Source organism: Capra hircus, chromosome 11 (assembly GCF_001704415.2).
Source record: "Capra hircus breed San Clemente chromosome 11, ASM170441v1, whole genome shotgun sequence".
NCBI classification, from domain to species: domain Eukaryota; kingdom Metazoa; phylum Chordata; class Mammalia; order Artiodactyla; family Bovidae; genus Capra; species Capra hircus.
This window is the reverse complement of record NC_030818.1, coordinates 886,187-892,186: the sequence shown is the minus strand read 5'-3', so window position 1 is coordinate 892,186 and position 6,000 is coordinate 886,187. Positions and strand designations below refer to the sequence as shown.

The 6,000-nt window shown below is 43.2% G+C and overlaps 1 long non-coding RNA gene across 1 annotated transcript in view; it reads right to left on the bottom strand.

Annotated features, from left to right (window-relative positions):
• The window catches only part of LOC102171344, a 172,615-nt gene continuing 167,685 nt past the window's right edge, over nt 1,071-6,000 (bottom strand). The window contains exons 4-5 of the long non-coding RNA XR_001918761.1: nt 2,977-4,075; nt 1,071-2,137 (exon numbers count right to left, since the gene is read on the bottom strand). This is a non-coding gene — a long non-coding RNA (uncharacterized LOC102171344). The remainder of the gene's footprint in view (nt 2,138-2,976; nt 4,076-6,000) is intronic.

Genomic DNA, 6,000 nt, shown 5'->3' with positions numbered 1-6,000 from the left:
GTCCAGTGGTTAAGAATCCACCGGCCAATGTGAGGGACACAGGTTCGATCCTTGGTCTGAGGAGACTCCACATGCCACAGGGCAACTAAGCCCGTACACCACAGCTACTGAGTTCACGCTCGGGAGCCTGCTCACTAGAGAAAGCCCGTGCACAGCAATGAAGAGCCAGTGTTCACCAACAAAGAGCACAGCTCCCCCCCCCCAAAAAAAAATGCCTGGCTGATTTTCACCAAGTATCTCAGGAAAGACACCTTAGTATCCTGAGTATCTCAGCAAAAGCTCTCTAGAGGTTTCTGGAGAGAGGAAATCCCAAAAAATTCTATCCCCAATTCTACAAGTCAGGGGCACCAGCATGGAATGAAAAGAATGGGCCACCAGTGAGCTATATGGTGACAAGAGGGCTGACTGTGGCCCAGTCTCCCCTGTCACTGGTCGTGGTGTCTGGTGAGCAGGTGGACGGACCAGCACAGGGCTGAGAGGGCTGGAGTTGGGGGTAACCACCTTCCATGGACTCGGTGAAGCAGATGGGCTGAGAGGGGAACAGGCTACTTTGCTGAAAGGAAGGCTGGCTTGCCTGTGGGTGGGAGATATTAGGACACTGGGTGTAAACTGTCTACAAGTAAGTCACTTGTGAACCCACTTGCACGTGTGCTAAGTCACTTCAGCTGTGTCCAGCTCTTTTCAACCCTGTGGACTGCCGTCCACCAGGCTCCTCTGTCCTTGGGATTCTCCAGGCGAGGATACTGGAGTGGGATCCCATCCCCTCTTCCAGGGGATCTTCCCAATCCAGGGATTGAACCCAAGTCCCTTACATCTCCAGCATTGCAAGCAAGTTCTCCAGCACTAGCGCCACCTGGGAAGCCCGTGAATCCACTTACTTTACTATTAATTTGTTTGCTTATTGATTCAGAGTGGGAGACCAGCATCTTGGTTTCTCGTGTTTTTGAATGGCAAAAAAAAAAAAAAAAAAAAAAAAAACCCACAAAAAAAACTCTTTTCAAGGCAATGAAGATGTTGTAGCTGTTTTCAACTTGGCAAACTGAAGTACATTCTTTTAAGTAAACTGTTTATTGAAGTGAAACCTACATAGAGAAAAACAGATGAGTGATAAGCATAAGAATTTGACAAATACTCAGGGCCCAGACCTATGGAGTCACTGCCCAGATCTAGAAACAAGACATTTGCTGCACCTCCAAAGTACCCCACCTTTTGCCTCCGTCCCGTCACACCCTCCAAATAACTACCATCTAGGTGCCAGCCCTCATTGACTGACTCTGTCTTTCTTGAACCTGGAGTACGTAGAATCCCGCACGGTACCCTCTTCTTTGTCTTCTTTCATCGAGCATGATTTCAGTTCTGTGTTATTGTGTGTTGCATCCAATTGTTCAATTTCATTGTGAAGGACACCACAATAGAATTATCCATTCCACTGCTGGTGGATGTTTGGGGTGTTTTCAGTCTTCTGTTATTGTAACTGGATGGTTATGAGCAGTTTTGTATATGTCTTGAGTGCACAGGAGTATGTACTTCAGTTGGGTGTATTAAGAGGGGTAGAATTGCTGAGCCATGGGATATACAATGCTTAGCACTCAGGGCTGTCAAACAATTTTCCAAAGTGATGGTAAGCGCCAGTTTACACCCCTGCTAGCCAGTGGATGGCAGGTGTATTTGCCTTACATCCTCTGCAGCACTTTGTATTATTTAGTTTGTTTATTCTCAGCCACTTTGGTGGATATATAGACGTGTATCCTTGGGATTTCACGTTGCACTCTGCTGCTCATATTTCTTGGCAAACTGTGTAACTTCTTTGGTGACATGCCTGTCCAAATCTTTGACTCATTTGGATGTATGGAAATTTTTAATTATTCTGGATACAAGCCTCTTCTCAGTTTTCGGATTTGCAAATATCTTCTCCCACTGCGGCTTGCCTTTTCATTCTTAATGGTGGCTTGAATTTTTTCCAGAGTTTATCATTATCCCAAGGTGGGAGAGGACAAGAGAAGAACCATTTTATGCTATTCTATCTGGAGCAGAAGTCCTTTCAATAACTTCTGAATGAAAGAATTCATTTCATGAATGAAAGAAATCACTGATGAGTCCATCTTCAATACAATTCATTGACCTAAATATAGCCAGACTATAAAAAGGAAACAAGTCCCAGACTCAGAATTGTTAGGATCTTAGGCTCTGGCCCACCCTCCTTCGCAAAGGAGGTTTTTCCATAGAGCACCCACCCACACATAGGGACCTCAGTACATCATGGGATGGTGGGATTTATTCAACTAGTGGCCTCTTTGTTTCACTCTGGGCAAAGATATTCAAGAAAAACTTCATGTACCATTGCATAGAGCTAAGGAGAAAGAAGCAAAGTAGCCTGTTTTAACCTGTTTTAATTTCTGTACCTAGTATATTTCAGGACAATGCATGAACAACCACTCAAGGTGAGTGTGGGTTATGGATGAAAAGGGCACGTGTGGAGAAGGAGAAAGAAAAGCAAGTGAACTTTTAAACGCACATTTTCACCCCTTCTCAACTCAAAAACAAAGGCAGAAACCTGCTGTCCAAAGCAGGAAATATCAGGAAATACCAGCTGAGAAACTGCCCACTTGGCACCCGTGAGCCCCAGCTGGCCCTCTGACCCCACTCCTATTTTAAGTCCGTGACGTACAAACAAGCTTTCCTTTTCTGCACCTGAAAGGATGACTTCAGTCCCAACTGAGTACTTATTAGAAGTCATGGAGTTATTTTTAAACCTGGGCACGTAGTCAGCCTCGGTCTAATCACTGGCTCCTTCAAGGAGATGGAGGCACTCTCAGAGTAACATCCAGTGCTAGCTACAGTGTCCTACCAGAGAGAACCGTATTTCTCAGACAGGTGGTTAGTTCGGAGCCAGTTGCCCCTGCCAAGGGTGACTCTTGGCCCCCCTACGGCCTGTCACACACTGCACCCGAGGCCCCCTCTCTGGATTAAACTCACCTTGCTAGTGGGAGTGAGCCCGCATGCCACGCTGCTCTCTCCCTCCCCGGCTTACTTCCTCTCTGAAGCACGAACACAGCCAGACCCTAGGTGGTTGCTGCTGTTGCGTTTGGTCCGTAAGCTGTGTCTGACTCTGTGTGACCCTGTGGAGTGTAGCCCACAAGGCTCCTCTGCTCTGCCCGTTGGATTTCCTAGGTAGGAATACTGGAGTAGGTTTCCATTTCCTTCTCCAGGGGATCTTCCCAACCCAGGGACTGAACCTGTGTCTTCCGTGTTGGCTGGCAGATTCTTTACTGCTGAGGCACCTGGGAAGCCCAGATCTGGGGTGAGGGGTCCAAGTCTGGATTCTGTTGCTTACAGGCTGTGTCTTTGAGCAGATTGCTTCTCGGGGACCTTAGTTTCCCAATCTACATAAATGAGACTAATGACTCACGGTTATAAGGATTAAGTGAAAAATTGTAAGTGAAAAGCAAACCACGGCACTGGTGCTAGGAAGTATTCAATAAATTCTATCTGCATTATTATATTATTATTACAAACATTATTATATATTATTGTAATATTATTATAAAGTGCTCAGAGAACTTTAAAAATGTGTTGTTTCATCTGGTTTTAACAAGAATCTTATGAGAAAGGGGTTATCCTCCCCATGTTATAAATAAAAGCACTGAGGCTCAGAATGGTTGAGTGAACTGAGAAGTCACAGGACCACTGAGCAAGAGAATGAGGCTTCTTGCTCCAGTGGCAGTCCTAGGGGCAGCACAGCAGATGATACAGGATCACACGCAACAGCGGCAGCAGCGGCAGAACGTACCCCACCGTCTCGTGTGCTCTGCTCTCACTCAGTACTCACAATGACAGGCCCCTGCGTCTATCATGACCTCCACTTCAGATGAGGGGACCAAAGTCCAGGGAGGTCAAGGGAAGCGCCCGGGGTGTGCAGCTGGGAATGGGGGTGCTGGGGTCCTCCTGGTCTGCCGCGCCCAAGCTGTGCTCTCAGGCCCTATGCCAGTCTGCTGAACAAGAGGGAACACTTTCCCGGCCAATGCAGCCAATGACAGGAGGACAGCTTATCTTCATATGTGGGAAATCACGGTGCCTGCAACGAAAGATAGTTTTATGTCCTCTTTTCCAATTTGTATGACTTGTCTTTCTTTGTCCTGCCTCACCGCAGCGGCTAGAACCTCCAATACTGAGTTGAGTGAGAATGGTGAGAGCAAACATCCCTGCTTTGTTCCGGACACTAGAGTGAATGCATGCAGCCTTTCACTGTTAAATACAAAGTCTGATATAGGGTGCGTGAGGCTGAAGAAGTTCCTCTCTATTCCTAGCGTACTGAGAGGATGTCTTTTTGTCATTAATGGGCATTTAACTTTGTCAAATGATTTCTCTGAATCAATGAATATGATCATATGCTTTTTCTTCTTTGATCTATTTATATAGAGGACTATATTGATTGATTCTCAAATATTGACTCTGTCTTGCATACCTGTCATTAATGCATCTTGGTCATGGCACCTTATTCTTTTATAAACTGCTGTATTTGGATAGTTAAATTTGGTTGATAATTTTTGCATCTAAGTGCTTGAGAAATATTGGTCTTTAGCTTTTTTTTTTTTTAAACTGCCTCTGCTGGTTTTGATGTCAGAAATGATAATCATATTTTTAAAAATCTATTTTCCGGAAGAGATTGTGTACAATGTCATTAATTGTTCTTTTTAAAAAATATTTATTTACCTGGCTGTTCTGGGTCTTAGTTGTGGCATGTGGGATCTAGTTCCCTGACCAGAGGTCAAACCCAGGACACCCCGCATTCAGACCATCAGGGAAGTCCTAGTTGTTCTTTAAATGTTTGGTAAAATTTTCCAGGGAAAATATCTGAGACTGAAGATTATTTGGGGATATTATTTTAACTACAACTCAGTTTCTGTAACAGTTATAGGACTGAATAATTTATCTATTTGATCTTGGCTGCGTTTTGCTAGTGTGTGGTTTTTGAGGAACTGGCCCATTTCTTTTAAATTGTTGAATCTGTAAGCATAGAGTTGTTTGTAGTACTTTCCTATTATCTTTTTAAAGTTTCCAGAATTTGTTGTAGTATCTCATTTCATTCCTGATACTGGTTATTTGTGTTTTCTTCCGTTTTTATTTTTGCCTATCTTCCTAGAGGTTGTTAACTTTATTGATTTTTTTTCTTGAAGACTATTTTTTTATTCCAGTTATTTTTTCTATTATTTTCCAGCTTTCTTGCTCCTTATTCCCTTCCTTTTGTTTGCTTTGAGTTTATTTTGTTTTGTTCCTTTTTGATTTTCCAAAGTAGGAACTTAGTTACTTGAGATAACTCTTTTCCAATGTAAGCATTTAGTGCAATAAATTTCCCTTCCAGCTTTGCTTTAGCTGCAGCTCACAATATATTTATTTTCACTTTCTTTAGTTCTATGTATTGTTAAAATTTCCTTTGACATCACCTGTTTGACCCATGACTTATTTAGAAGTTTATTATTGAGTTTTCAGTGGTCTGGAGATTTTCTTGGTTTTGACTTCTAGTTTAATTTCACTATGGCCAGGCTCCATATGACTTCAGTTCTTTCAAATTTGTTAAAGTTTGGATATGTTTTATCTTGGCAAATGTTCCATGGGCCCTTTAAAAGAATGTATATTCTGCTGCTGAAGTACAGAGCATTCTATAAATGTCAGTTAGATCCTTTCAGCTGATGGTATTGTTGAGTCCTGTATTTTTTCTTTTCTATGTTTTCACTGATTTTCTCTTTAGTAATTCTAGAAGTCCAGAGTGGGACGTGAATGGAAATTTAAGCTCCCAACCACGACAGTGGCTTTATGGTTTTCTTTTCAGTTGCCTTACTTCTTGCTTCACATATTGTGAAATATGTTGTTCGGTTCACAGGATGGCTATGTCTTCTCCCTGGATTGTGCTGTGCTTAGTCGCTCAGTCATGTCCGACTCTTTGCTACTCCATGGACTATGTAGCCCGCCAGGCTCCTCTGTCCATGATTCTCCAGGCAA